Raw genomic sequence first — 15,582 nt, forward strand, 5'->3', positions numbered from 1 at the left:
TCTGGAGAAGCCAGCGTTGCGGCTCTGGGCAGTGCACAGGGTTTTGGGCAGTGCACAGGGTTTAACACCCATCTGCTTTCTACCTGGGAGCTCCTGATGAGCTTTGGCCTCTCCTCTCCCCAGGAGCCATGCATACACACACACACACACACACACACACACACACACACACATTTCTGGCCATTCTGTGTGCACTGCCTGCCTCAGGGAAGGGATGTGACGACAGAAGGAGGAGAAAAATCTATAAAAAGTCTTCCTGATCTCTGAAGTCTAGAATTCCAACTCCTCAGAGGAATGGAAGGCACAGGAATAGATCTGGGGAGCTGTCTAAAGAGGACTAGCGAGGCTTGTCAGAGTCCCTGGGCTTGGGAGCAGAGTTGGGGGGTCGTGAGATGTATGTAGATGTTGGTGGGATCCTGAGGAAGGGGCCCTGAGCCTGTTTTCTGGGATGAGCCAAGTGGAGGTGGCAAAGGTCCAGGTTAGGAAGGGCCAAGTGGGGCGTCAAGCAGGTGGGCCTCTGCACCCCAGCGGGTGGTAGAGGAGTCCTGTGCACTCCGCCTGCGCCGCAGGGCCGGGGAGGAGTGCTCAGCCTCGGAAGGGCCTTGCGGACAAGAAGCGACCGGCAGGCAATTCCAGTGGATGCCAGATGGACAGCGGGCCTGGAGGATCCAGTGAGCTCCTCCCCCTGAGTAAGCCCACCTGGACTCAGGACCACCCCAGGAAGCTTGAGGGGATGAGGGGGCCAGCCAGTCTCTGGATTGCCACGATGAAGTGTCTGCCACCTCAGGGGAATGGGGACTGAAATGTAGAACTGAAGAGGAAGTACAACAATCGATCCTTGCACACCCAAATGTGTGTAGTGAAATTCTAACCTGCTAAAAGACAGAAAACCCAGAATCTAAGGGCAACCTATATATAATAAAAGCCTACAGACAAAAGATAAACAATAAACTGGGGGAAACTATCACCCATACATAACAAAAATATTAATTTCCTTCATCTATGAAGAACTCCTATAAACAAATAGGATAGTTCATAAAGGGTATAAATAGGCAGTTTACAGAAAAAGAAATACAAATGACTTCTTAACATTTGAAACATATTCCTAAGTCATAATTAGAGAAATGCAAATTAGGATTATAATGAGATACCATTTTTCACCTATCAGATGGGAGAAGGTTTATAAGCTTAACAAAGCCTGATGCTAGTGAGAGAGAGGACAGGGAGACAGCCTCTCTCCATGATTCTTGATGGGAGAGTAAATTGGCACGGCAAATCTATCAAAATTCAAGTACACGTTTCTTTTGTTTGACCCTGCAGTTGCAGTTCTAGGAATTTACCTTGCACGTACATCTTCACGTGTCCAAAAGGATGTTTGTTCAAGGTAGTTCACAGTAGCGTTGTTTGTAGTGGCAAAAAAGTGGAAACAACCCAAATGTCTATTAATGGGGGACTAGATAAATAAACAAACGACACATCAATGAAATACTAAGAGACCATTCAAAATGAAAAAGACCTGTGTATGCTGACATGGAAAAATCTTGGAGATACATTGTTAAAAAAAGGCCAGATGCAGAATGCTATGTATAGTTGTCTTCCAGTTGCATTAAAAAAAAAAGAATCTATATGCAGATATATGCATGTTTATATATAGACATTTCTAAAGAGGCACAGAGGTTACACAAATATCCATATATTCTCATGGGATAATTTTGTACTGTTTGAATGGTTTAGTGTCTGTGGATGTTTTATTTTTATAACAGCGTTATGAGGTAAAGGGGCGGGTAGGAGCAAAGGAGCAGTGGGAAGAAAGCAGAGAAAGCCCTTCTGCTGGATGAGGGCTGAGTGGGCGGCGGGTCTGCGTGTAGGGACTTATTGTTTCCCACATGGATGGCCTCAGACTTCAGGGACCGGGGCTGAGTCACAACTGTGACAAAAGTCCACAACCTTCCTAAGGCAGGCATTGCTGACATGTTCCAGAAGTTTATCCTTGAGAAAGGAGCCCTGGAGTGGCTCCAGGCAGGGCTGGGAAGGACTGATAAGAATTCTTAGCAGAATCTACCTAAGCTCAAAGGTGAGATCAGCAAAGAGTTTTGTTTTTTTTTTTTTTTGGCTGCGCCATGCGGCATATGGGATCTTAGTTCCCTGACCAGGAATCAAACCTGGGCCTTGGCAATGAAATCTCGGACTCCTAACCACTGGACCGCCAGGGAATCCCCAGCAAAGAGTGTTAAAGCGTCATTTTAGACTATTATTGGGAAGGGTGCAATTGCTTGCACAAGATAAAAGAAATCCAAAGCCTAGTAATAGATGAGCAATGAGGGAACTAGAGACATAAATTCAAGCAAAGTCATTTCAAATTCAAACAGGGAGATCTCACTCTCCATCCATCAGATCAGTAAAAATGTTAAGGATTGCTACTATTCAGTAGCATCGGTGGGGATGTGGAAAAACAGGGGCTCTCGAGCACCCCTGGGGGGGGCAGTGAAAATCACCCCAATCTTTCTGGAGAACAATTAGGCAGTAGCAACGAGTTAAATGAGGAGTCACCCTGATCTAGAAATTCCACTTCTGGGACTCTGCCCTCTGCCATTCTCACAAAGGCATATACAAGGATGTTCAACCCACCATGGTTTTTCAAGCAAAATGTTAGAAACAACCTAAATGGCTATCAGTCAGAGACCAGATAAATAATTTGTGGTACATCCACACCAGGGAATCCTTAAAATCTTTGAAAGACTGAGGCAGATTTACATATACTGACAGGACGTGGCCTCTAAGGCATATTGACGTGTGAAACTAACAAGTCAGAAGCATGGCACGTATAGTGTAATTTATGTATTTAAAGTCCCTCCCAAATCCTAAGACCATATCATACATAGACACAAGTCTAGGGAATTCCCTGGTGGTCCAGTGGTTAGAACTCCAAGCTTCCACTGCAAGGGGCCCGGATTTGATCTCTGGTCAGGGAACTAAGATCCCACAAGCTGCACAGTGTGGCCAAAGGGGGAAAGAAAACAGATCTAGAAGGATGTACACACACCATACACAGAGTGGTTACCTCTGAGGAAGGAGAATTGGAAGGGGGTGACAAAGAGGGACTATAAGTTGTACTACAGATGTTTCTGTGTTTTTGGATTTTTGTTTATTTATTTATTTTTAGACAACGAACCTGCATTAATGTGTTGCTTAGCTGTAGTATGTACGGCCATGGTCAGTGTAGACACTGGCTTTATTAGTTTTTCGCTGTGTAAGAGTATAAGAGGCACATAACTAAATCTCAGTGAGCCTCACTTTTTTTTTTTTTAAGGAAAATAGGGCTAATAATGGCTTGTTATAAGGATTAAACTCATAGAAGCAAAATGCTTGGAACAGAGCCCCACCCTTGGGAAGTGTTCTGATTATTACTACTTGTGTAATTAAACATAAACTTTGTTTCACAAGTAGGCTGTGCCTGCTTGGATGGAGAATCCCTCACTAACAAGGCCAAACTTATCCAATCAAGGGCTTGAGAAGGAAGGGACAAACTTGCTGTATATGTTTGTGTTGAAAGGAGATTCACCTGGAGGGCAGGAAGCCAGGCTAAGAAGGCACAGAAGACCTGCTCCTTGAGCAGCATCCGGCTGGTGTGGACAGTTCTTTCTGTGGGACATCATGCTGGCATGATGCAGTTTGAGGTGACCAGTGTCACTGAGCAAAGCAGGGGGAGCCCATCTGGTCTGAGACCCGTGACCTCTTCTAGGGAGACACTGAAGAGCACGTGACTTTGGAAGATGGACAGTTGTGTTTGGGATCCTCCTGTGGGTTCTGGTCAGGAGCCACTGGTACTCAGTGCCAGTAGGGAGATGCTGGGAGCAAAGTCAGCTGGGCCTTGGACCAGGAACCACTTATGTAGACCTTGTGCTTTGGAGACCCATGCAGACTGCTGAGTTTCCAGCAGCAGCAGATTCCAATGATAACTTTAAGGACATTAAAACTTTTTGTCAATTGATGATATTTTCTTCTCTCTGTTGATAGAAATTAGGCACAACTTTTTTTCCCCCTTCACAGACAACATACTTCTGGAAAGGAAATTCTTCAAAAGAGGTGATCAACATACACCTACGCAGAAAATCCTGGGAATTCTCTGCTGTCCAGTGGCTGTTCCCTCCTGCATGCTGTAGTGGACATGTGAGGAGACACCTTCTTTAGGCTACTGGATCCCTCATTAGACTCCCCTGGACACATCCAGCCCCCCATAAGCTCATCCTCCACGGTTGTAAGTAACCAAGGTGAGCTGGCTCTCTCTGTGGGGAGATGGGTGCAGGTTTATGCAGGCCCTTTATTCTTTTCTGGCAGAGTCTTCAGTATTTGGCAAGACTTCCCAGGTCTTTTTCTTGACTGGAGTTGCACTTTGCATTGAAAGTTGGCTGGTGGCCAGAGGCTCTCCTAGCCTGGAGAGTCCCTGCATCCATCTCTGGGCCTGAGGGAAACTTTGAGCCCCAAAGTAGAGGTCTCATGGAGCTAATGACATAGATTGTCACATGTCCCTTATCAATCCTGGAAAACCGCTCTGGGAACTAAGCTCCTGGAGGAGAGATCTTGAGAGGAGGACTTCTGAGAGGATGGAAGGGATAGAGAGTAGAAAGTCATTTTCTAGGCATAATTTTACCAGAAGTCAATACTTTTTAATTTGCATTTCCTCTCATTATCAAAGTAAATACACACACACACACACACACACACACACACACACACACAATTGCAGTTATGCAATGGTTTATGCAGTTGCTGTGAGCCCGAAAGCACTTGTGCAGCTGTGTGAGTCAGCACATCCCTGGCTTCCCGCACTCGGGGCAACAGGAGGCACTGGGAATTTCTCAAATGTTCACAAGAATGTCGAGAGGGAGTTCTGAGTAATCACAATTACTTGAACTTCTTGTGGGAAAATAAAGGCCCAATTTCCTTTTAGAGATAACTGTCTTTGAAAGCTGTTTGCCATGAGAGTTTTTGTTTATGGTGCAGAGAATGGTAAAAACGCACTTCTGTGGAAGGTCCCAGCAAGTAAAAAATCCCGCCATGGGGATGTCCTGGCCCCAAGCACGGAGCAAACTTGAATTCTCCAGCTGGGCACCAATGCCCTGCTGTATTTCATTTTTTTTTTTTCTTTTTTTTTTTTTTTGCGGTACGCGGGCCTCTCACTGTTGTGGCCTCTCCTGTTGCGGAGCACAGGCTCCGGACGCGCAGGCTCAGCGGCCATGGCTCACGGGCCTAGCCGCTCTGTGGCATGTGGGATCTTCCCGGACTGGGGCACGAATCCGTGTCCCCTGCATCGGCAGGCGGACTCTCAACCACTGTGCCACCAGGGAAGCCCGCCCTGCTGTATTTCTGATCCATCAAACTCTGGGGTTTTAGCCGTGAATGTGATCAGTCTAATACACTGTTGATGTTTTTGCTGCTCTTTTCTCTCACGGACCCAGCCCTTGGTGTCTCCCCTCTGCCTCTGTTCTCTCCTGCCCTATAGGTATCTCCCAGGTGGATGCTCGGGAACCAAGTGTCCAGGGAGACAAGCAGGATCTGCCTGCGTTGTGGGCGGGTCCAGTAGCCAGGCCTCACCCAGTCCTCGCTGCTGAGCCCTCCTCCCCACTGGACGCCTCTGTTCAGTGCTGCACCCTCTCTGGCTTCTGGTCTCCACCAGCCAGGCTGACAATTAGATTAAGTAAAGAGAAGGCAAAAAAAAGAAAAGGGAGGGCTTTAAAAATAAACAAACAAACTCTTTTGAGGGTCTCAGCCAACATAAACTTTATCATTCCAGAAATAGCCCAGATACAGAGTGACCTTATTCCCTCAAAGGGTTCCAGGCCACCCCCTACCTCCTTTTTTTTTTTTTTAATTTATTTTATTTTATGTTATTTATTTATTTTTGGCTGCTTTGGGTCTTCGTTGCTGCACGCAGGCTTTTCTCTGGTTGCGGCGAGCGGGGGCTACTCTTCATTGTGGTGCGCGGGCTTCTCATTGCGGTGACTTCTCTTGTTGTGGAGCACGGGCTCTAGGAGCACGGGCTGCAGTAGTTGTGTGGCACGTGGGCTGAGTTGCTCCGCAGCATGTGGGATCTTCCTGGACCAGGGCTCGAACCTGTGTCCCCTGCATTGGCAGGCGGATTCTTAACCACTGCGCCGCCAGGGAAGCCCCACCCCCTACCTTCTTGGAGGGAGGCAGAGGGAGGGCAAGGCCCTGGGGTGCATGGACCTCTTTGCCCCCGGCTGACCATCAGATCCCTCTGTGGAGGTCCAGGCGTCCTCATGAGGATCACACAAGCATCACTCCTCTGCTAAGAAGCAAGACAGCAGGGAGTACCTACATGGGAAAGTATGGGCTTTAGGGTTTGTACCAGGTTCGCCTCAGTTTTCTCTGTTCTTCACTTAGTCACCTAACAGGTACAGAGCCGCACACCTCCCAGTTCTGGCTCTGAAGGCCCCTCCCCTGGGCAGCTGGAAAGGCCCACCTCCTGTGCATCCTGGTTTTCCCTCAAGGAGGCGGAGAGCCCTCACTGTGAAAAGTGCCTGCAGAGCATTTTCACCCCTCTGCGAATGAACCTTGGCAAGCACAAGGTTTTGAATCACAGTCTTGCTGACACAGAGCGCGTGGCTTTAAATGACCCAGGAGAATGACCGGCACCCCAGCCTGTGCTCCCCACTCCAAAGGGCTGAGCCAGTGTCAGCACAGAACAAGGGATCCAAAGATTATCCTTCTTGTTTTCTAAAAGCCATCTGTTGTGTTTCAAGGCCTTGTTCTTACATGGTGAATTCCTTGAAGGCAGCTGAAGTAACCACTGATTTTTTTTTTAACTACCCAAGCTAAGTGCCTTTTTCTGAAAGGAGTATATTCCTCAGTGTGACTCCTGAACTGGAGGGGAAGGTGGAGAATGGTCCTACTTGGGAGTTGAGTGGGGCGATCAGGCCCAGTTCAAATAGCCTGCTGGGGGCACCTCGATTCCTGACCCTGGAAGCTCGTGGCTGACCTGTTCGGGAGCTGGTGACGGTCTGCCTCAGTCACAGCCATGCCAGCCACAGCCCGGAACTGCTCCCAGCTCCTGGCACGCTCTGGGTCTGGTGTGACCCACAGTAGATGGCTGCCTGACCATCCCTGGAGCGGCCCCGCCTCTCCGCTTCAGGATGGAACAGAGATGGAGAAAGCAGGGGGCAGCCACTTGTGTTCACTGAGTCAGCTGGAAGCCAGGCAGCTGGTGGCTTGTCAGTGACAAGCAGAGCCTGACTCATGGCCCTGTCACAGCGCCTGGTGGCGGACTGACCCACAGAGGAAATTACACAGCACTCTGTGGCCATGGTAGAGGCAGGGGCTTTTCCAAGTGCATCAGCGGGGAAGCAGGCTTCACCCACTCTGGAAGCTCAGGCTTGGGGACCTCCACTAACTTCAGGTTAGTCCTGGTGACTATGGGAATGAGGTGGCCTGTGCAAACCCCTTCCATAGCTCCCCACTGGCGGCGGGGTACCCACAGCCCCAGCCCATCTGTGACAGAGCTGCCACACTCCCCAAGCCAGCCTTCCACACACAGTTCCTGGGGTGGCAGCTCCCAGTCCAGCCTCAGTCATTCAGCCAGAATCTACACTGGCCCCAGGAGCTTACTGAGGGACCCTCAATCAGAAAAGGACAGTTCCTCCAGTAGAACCAGAGGCCACGCCCCTCAGGTGGCTGTGTGACTCTGGGTAACTAAACTTGCTGTATTTCAGTTTCCTCATCTGTGAAATGGGTCTAGAATGCCTACCTCTTAACATTGTAGTGAGGATTAGATGAGAATATGTGCAAAGGGCCTGGCACAGTGCCAGGCACGTAGCTGGTGCTCTAATAGACGTTCCTTGTTCTAAGCCTGCTCTGAGGCAAAATTCAAATTGGCACCAACCCCCAGGGCTCAACTCTCAGAGCTATCCCTCCCCCATATCCAGACTCCCAACTCTTCATGCAAATGTGTGGCTCCGGAGGGGACTGAAGCTTCGTCATCGTCAATGAGGAGCTGATTCTTCTGGGCAACGTGAAGGGGTGGCCTAGCTTGAGACACTCTCCTAACGGGAGGACCACTGAGGAGGGTTCATTTCCACTCTCCCCTTGTCCACTCCGATCTGACACCCCAGGGCCATCATGCAGGGAGCTCTGGAGTGGAGAGGGACCAGCTACCTGCCCCCAAAGCTGGAGGAGAAGGGTGACCGGACAGCAGGAGGGAAGAAGTGATGGGCGGCACCCCAGGCCCTGTACCTGGAGTTAGACCTGGAAGCCACCTCTGGAAGAAACTTCAGCCGCATTAGGACTCTGATGGGTTAGAATGTTCGCCTGGAACCCAGAGGGCAGGACTCTCTTATAGATTCTTCCAGCCCACCTGTGCTGTCATCTGGGACAAAGGGCTGCACAGCCTTCTCCTTCCATGACAGGGGCCCCATGCTGGGATTACCATGTGCTAGTTATGGGGAGACCTGCAGGGGTGGGCAGCCAAGGTCTTGCCTCTCCCGCAGGCACCAAAGGAATAAATCAAGCAGATGTGGCACAAGAAAACACTGCCCGAGGACCCTGCCTCCTCCTAACCTGCTTTCCACAGCCACCCTGGAGCTCCCGACCCCTCCTGCTGTGCCTGCTCTTCCATTAGCCCAGAGGCCCATCCACCAACACCCCCGGCCCTGAAGCACCTCCCCAGGACCCCTGTTAGGGCTCCAATTCTCTCCTGCACTCAGGGCTGCCTCAACCACCAGCCTCGGAGCTCCCGGAGGCTGAGGCCAGCTCTCGTGCCTGGTCCCCTGAAACTTGTGCAGTGCCCAGCACATAGTGGGTGCTTGGCGTTTGCGGAAAGTGTGGTGGTGAGGCCGAACGTGGTTGTGTATATGCTCACACGTGTGTAAGGGGAGCAAATTCATTGTGCACCTGCTATGTGCCGGGCCAGAGCTAGGCGCTGCACGCAGGGTATCTCAGCAGAATCCCTGTTTCCTCCTGGAACCTGGGAACTAACTGGGATGGGACATCTCCCTTCATCCCAGGTCTCCAGCAGTTCAAGGGTTCTCTTGGGCTAATGGCCCCCTCCCTGCAGCAGCCTGGCGGTGGGGGTAGCCCACGACTCCACGTGGCTAGGGAGCAACTCTAGGGCCCTTGCACACCCACTGAGGTTGGTTTATTTTAATCCATTCCATCCTCAGCGGAGCATTTGAATGCAGTTTGGGGTTGGAAGCATGGGTGTTTACATTGAGGAAAAACTTGTAGTGATTCCACACCTGATCTTTATAAACACCCTGCATGTGGGTACGGGGGGAGAACAATCATTATCTCTAATTTACAGATAGGAACTCTGAGGCCCAGAGATTCAGGTCGCTCAGCTGCTACTCTGAGTGTCTTCTGAATGCCAACTCAGGGCCACTTTCTACCACCAGGTAGCCAGAGGCAGGTGCTTGGCATGCGGGCTAGAGGAGAAAGGGCTCGTTCTGGGACATCTCTCCCCAGGGAACAAAAACCAGGCGATCCATGGGTCCACTAAATGGCCGGCTCGCTCTGGGTGTTGAGGAAACCTGGAAGCTGTGGTCTCCTGGGGTGGGAAACAGAGACTGTGCACGGCCTCTGGGCTGGCACGTGATCATAGCAGGTACTGAGGTAACACGACCATGTTACAGTGTCCCACACATGTTTCAGATACTTTCCAGAGATGGACTCATTTAATCCTCACAAAACCCTAAAAGGCAGTCTGATTGTTCCCATTTTACAGATAAAAGGACGGAGGCACAGAGAGGTTAAGGAACATGTCTGAGGTTACACAGCTAGGAATTATCCGATAAATGTCACTTTCCTTCAGCTCTTTTTAGACTATTGACTCCTGTGGCAGAAAATGAAACTGGTCCCTAAAGTTGTGCCCTGAACTTCAGGTCAGGTGTCCCTAATCTCTTTCCTCATTCCTCTGCTTACAAAGGCACACTTCTGCTTGGCAGGTACAATTGAGGGTAGTCTACTGGATTCTGTAAAAGCAAAATTCCTTTTAATATGGTATGCTGTTGGGATAAGAATGTTTGTTTTCATTTTTCAGTAATTTGCAGCCACTGATGCTTTCCACCAGCTGGGACTCTGCACAAGAGTGTCCTGGAGAAGGGGCAATGACTGAGCAGCAGTCTCGGGTGGAACGTATGATACAGGGCTTTTCTGGACACAGGGCCCGGCCTGCTTGGGCTGTGGGCGGTGGTGACCTTGGGGCTGTGATCTTAGTGAATGGCCAGAGGACATGCAAACCCAGCATGAGGCCTGGCATTTTAGGGTGACTATGTTTGACTCTTGAGACATCTGGATGCAGCTCTTTTTAACAGCTATTTCTAAACTGTAGCACCAGACGTTTGTCCCTGTGGTTCCTCTCACCAGTGCCCCCTTCTCCATTGAGGTCAAGGCTGGGCTCAGCCTAGGGGGACGCGGTGGAGATGCGCGGCGGGAGAGAGCGAGGCCCGGCCTATTCCCTTGCCCCTCTGCAGGCTCTCTGGGCTCAGGTCCCACCACCTCCCCCCCACCCTACCCCCGCCACCGGTCCTCCTGCCCCACCAGGCCTCAGGGGACACGGAGGCTACTGCGAGGCCCAGACCCTGGCCCTCGCCTTTCTAAACAGCCCCTTTATTAAATTCTCTCCAATCACCCACTGTGTGGTGACAGCTGGTTGCTGCCTGTGACACCTCTGATGTGCACAACAGATATTCGGACCCAGTCCTCACTCCCACTGTATCCTGTCAAAATAACCTCCACAAACGCCACCCTCCATTCTGAGGGGCCCAGAGCCCAGGAGATCCCAGCTCGTTGTATGTAAAGGAACTGATGGGCCTGGTGTCTGGACGCCTGGCCACATGCTGCGGGGAGGTCCTGCAGGAAACTGACAAGATAGCTGTGCCGAGCGCAATCCTCCCGAAGTAGCCTCGGGAGCCACCGGGGTCGGTCTGGCCACCCACGGATCCGACTGAGACCTCCGCTTGGTCAGGGACTGTGCTGCGGGCAGCAGAGCGCACGCGACCTTCCAGAGCTTCCAGGCTGTGAACTAGCCCCTTCTCCCCCCACCAGCTCTACCAATGCAAGGACGTGGATGACGCCTCCCAGCTCCTGCTTCAGCCACCAATGAGCCGCGCGGAGGCCACGCCCAGCGCTACAAGAAACAGGGGAGGCCGGGAGGTAGGAGGACTCCAGGAGATGCTGTCCTTTTGGCGTGCGCTGCTCCCGGGATGCTGACCGTTGGCCTGTCCGCTTTCGGAGAAACAGGAAACGCTCACAGGCTGGTCTAGCCTTGGCACTCTCGGTTTTTTCCAGGTCCAGAAAGCAATATAAAACGCATCCTGTTACGGTAATATGAGTCAGCTGAATCCTGCTGGGGTTTCTCCCCCAGGTGCACAGACGTGTGGCTGGGGCCCTTGGGGCAGGGATTGGAGAGTAAAGGATCATAGACTTTGTAAGCGGGAAGAGGGGCTGGTAAACTTCTGACCAACTCCCCAATCACCCTAATTTCACAGACAAGGAAGGGACCTGGATTGCAGAGTCAAGCTGGAAACCGGGAATGCCAGCTTCCAGCAGCACCCTTGCATCCAGCCCTGTTTTCTGGCACTGTTTTTTTCTGAACAGTTTTTCTAAACCTCTTGCCAAAAGCCTGGAGGCTCAGGTCAAAGACGCTTTGTTGAAAACTGGTTGCTCAGAAGCTGGGGAGAGAATGATCCTGGCATATTAAGGAAAGTAAATGCTGCCTCCTGAAGCCCTTCCTGATGACCCCTGTTGGAGTGTTTGTTCCCTTCTCTGAAATCCTGTTTCTTGGGATCGCCCAGAGTAGACTGTAAACATTAACATTCACCTATATCAGCCCGCATTTCCAGGGTAATGTCAGCGCTCCTCCTTGCACAGTACAGATTCCTAGGCAACTTTCCCTCCCCCTTCATACCTAACCCGAGGAGAGTGTGTTGAATTTGGATGGATAGTCATCCTAGGACAGAAACCACAGAAATCCAAGGACTGGGATTAAAGAAGATCTGAGTGCCGATGCCCAGGCCACCCCACCTGGGACAGGGCCTTCTACAGCCCACACAGGGATGGGGGTGGGGACAGGGATAGAAGTTGGTGTCAGATTAACAGGGGCTACTTGGGATTGTTTTCTGAAGCAAGGCAGATAAGACTTCCTCTTCTCCCCTCTACCCTACAACTAATATTAATGGTTATATTATTGAGAGCTTACCATGATCACGCATTTGGATTGCTTCTTTCAACCCTATAGGTTGGAACTTCCAGAACCCCCAGTTTATTTACTTATTTATTTATTAAACTACCCCGATTGGCTCCTAGAGATTTTTTCTTAATATATTTATTTATTTATTTTTGGCTGTGCTGGGTCTTCATTGCTGCGCACGGGCTTTCTCTAGTTGAGGCGAGCAGGGGCTACTCTTCGTTGTGACGCACGGGCTTCTCATTGTGGTGGCTTCTCTTGTTGCAGAGCACAGGCTCTAGGGACGCGGGCTTCAGTAGTTGTGGCCTAAGGGCTCAGTAGTTGTGGCCTAAGGGCTCAGTAGTTGTGGCCTAAGGGCTCAGTAGTTGTGGCTCATGGGCTGTAGAGCTCAGACTCAGTAGTTGTGGCGCACAGGCTTAGTTGCTCCATGGCATGTGGGATCTTCCTGGACCAGGGCTCGAACCTGTGTTCCCTGCATTGGCAGGTGGATTCTTAACCACTGCACCGTCAGGGAAGCCCCAGAATCCCCAATTTAAAGATGAGAAAACTGAGGCACAGAAAGGTTAAGTGATGTACTCAAGGCCTCATGGCTGGCAAGTGGTGAGGCCAGGAGGCCCCCATTAACTCCTATGCTCTACTGCCCCCACCCCCCAAAGTGATTCCACTGTGCCCTCCCTGCCCTTGATGGGGCATTGAGGGGTCCTCTGAGCAGGAAGTCACAAAAGCTGCTCAGGCAAGGCAGGTTCCAAGATCAAGAAGTTTTTTCTTTGTTGTGTCTTTTCCATGATCCCTGAGCTGTGAGAAGTCCTTGCCCGAACTATACCCTTGGGTGCCCAGTGGGCCTCTGCAGTGAAAGATCGGAATTAAGAGGACAGCATGAGGAATGCGCCCAGCCGCCCCTCATCCCACCCCTGGTGCTGCCTACTAGGTGGAGGGGTGGGTTCATGGAACCCTCACCAGAGAGCTTGGTTATTCAAACAGACTGCAAAACAATAAGGCTAGAAACCAAGCCAAGATGCAGGGCTAGGAAGCCAGAAAAAATAGGAAAGCTGCCTTCCCTTATCAAGGTCACAGAGGCTCAGGTCACTGAGCAGCTAGAACAGAAAGTTCCAATTAAAACTCAAAGTAGCCGTTGAAGGAGACAACTTGGGAGGAAAGTCAGCACTGTGCAGCCAGTCCCCACCTTTCCCAGGGCAGGGTCTGGGCAATCCTTCCTGCGTCTGTGGGTAGAGCTCACAGCACACAGAAAGGGCATGTCCAGCTTAGACTTCCTGAACCTGAAGCAGCCCTAGCTGTCAACACCAGTGCCTTTCTACTTTCTGTGGCATTTACTAGGCCACTCATTGTACTAATTTCTTAATCTAGGAAAAATGAAATAGAAAAAGTCTTGGGAAATCTAGGAAGCTCATTGCAGGAATACCTCAGAAAGGTGACTCAGCACTTCCTCATTTCACAAAGGGAACCAGAAGTTTCACAAATACAACGTTGTTCTCACTAAATAAGGGGATTGAACCAGGAACGTGACACCTAAACTTTCTGCTGCTTGCCCTGGGCGTAGTTACAGACTCTTGGTTGGCAGGAAGAGCGCTCTCACCTTTTCAGAAATGATTGAGTCTGGAATGGCTGAGTGACCCGATGTGGTTCAGCAGAGGATCACAGACTGATTCGGGCCTGGTAGCCAGTGTGTTCTTCTGGAACACCAGAGAATGTTGAAACAATGTGAATCCATTTCACGAACCAGAAGCAACAGTGCCAACAGAAAATTTGCCTGTGAATAGGACGTGAAATCGCAATCAAAAGCAGGTGTCCAAAAAAAGCTTCTACTGGCAGCACAATCAGTGGTTTTCTAGTTTATTCACTAATATCCATTTGCTCTTATAAATGTATTTTGTAAAACATATATGAACATTAACTGTAATTCGTCAAGAAATTAGAAGAGTGGAAACTGTTTCATGTTTCTGTAGTAGTTGTTTTGCGAAGTTACTTACGTTGTTTATTTTTAAAAAGTACTTTCCCAGATGTCATGTCCTCCTTACCAGTGCTGTAAGTTTCCTAATTTTGCACAGGCCTCACATTTTGGTGTATTGCAGCCAATGAGAGTTCAATCAACTTTAGAACATCCCAGCTGTACATGTCATGTCATGTCACCTGCTTGTTGATGGCAACCACAGCATGGTTTGGTCTGGAGCTGACTGGAAGAATTGAGAGAGTTCAAGACTTGTCCGTGAGTCCCTCAAATCTCCCTTAGCCTGGGAGCTGAGCCCAGCCCTGCTGCAACCCTGGGGACTCAGGACTGGGGGGGTTTCTAAGGCTGGATTACTTCTTGCTTGCATGTACGCACACATGCATACATACATAATTGTTTTGGTAGTGGAGCTACTTCCTTACTGAGAACTACCTTTCTATAAAAAGAGGATGTCAGTTGCTTCTCCTGGAAGCCATATGGCCTTTAGTTGGCCCCAGAAACTCTCTCATTCAGCCAGTCCCCCTCTGGGCTGGGAGTCTCAAGCATTGCTCCCAAGAACTGCCTAGCACTGCTTCTCCCGAGGGCTGGAAGTTCTTGAGAACAGGAGCCACGACAGACTCTTTGAAATTCCTTACAACACTTTCAAAAAATATATATACTTAAAAAGTAACTGAAGGTGGCACTTCCATGGTGGTGCAGTGGTTGGGGGTTCACCTGCCAATGCAGGGGACATGGGTTCGATCCCTGGTCCGGGAGGATCCCACATGCTGCGGAGCAGATAGGCCTGTGTTTTGCGACTGCTGAGCCTGTGCTCTGGAGCCCACGAGTCACTACTGCTGAGCCTGCGTGCCACAACTGCTGAGGCCCACGTGCCTAGAGCCCGTGCTCCACAGCTGGGAGAGTCCCCTGCGATGAGAAGCCCGCACACCACAATGAAGATTGGCCCCCGCTCGCCACAGCTAGAGGGGACCCACGTGCAGCAATGAGGACTCAATGCAGCCAAGGATAAATAAATAAATTAATAAATTAATTAAAAAAAAAAGTAACTGAAGGAGCTCCAAACATTTTCTTTTCTTTCTTTTTTTTTTTTTAATCTTTGGCTTCGTTGGGTCTGCATTGCTGTGCGCGGGCTTTCTCTAGTTGCGGTGAGCGGGGGCTACTCTTCACTGCAGTGTGCGGGCTTCTCATTGCGGTGGCTTCTCATTGCGGAGCACGGGCTCTAGGCACACGGGCTTTGGTAGGTGTGCCACGCAGGCTCAGTAGTTGTGGCTCGCAGGCTCTAGAGTGCAGGCTCGGTAGTTGTGGTGCCCAGGTTTATTTGCTTCACGGCATGTGGGATCTTCCCGGACCAGGGCTCGAACCCGTGTCCCCTGCATTGGCAGGCAGGTTCTTAACCACTGCGCAACCAGGGAAGCCC

Source organism: Phocoena sinus, chromosome 2, assembly GCF_008692025.1.
Source record: "Phocoena sinus isolate mPhoSin1 chromosome 2, mPhoSin1.pri, whole genome shotgun sequence".
Taxonomy (NCBI): domain Eukaryota; kingdom Metazoa; phylum Chordata; class Mammalia; order Artiodactyla; family Phocoenidae; genus Phocoena; species Phocoena sinus.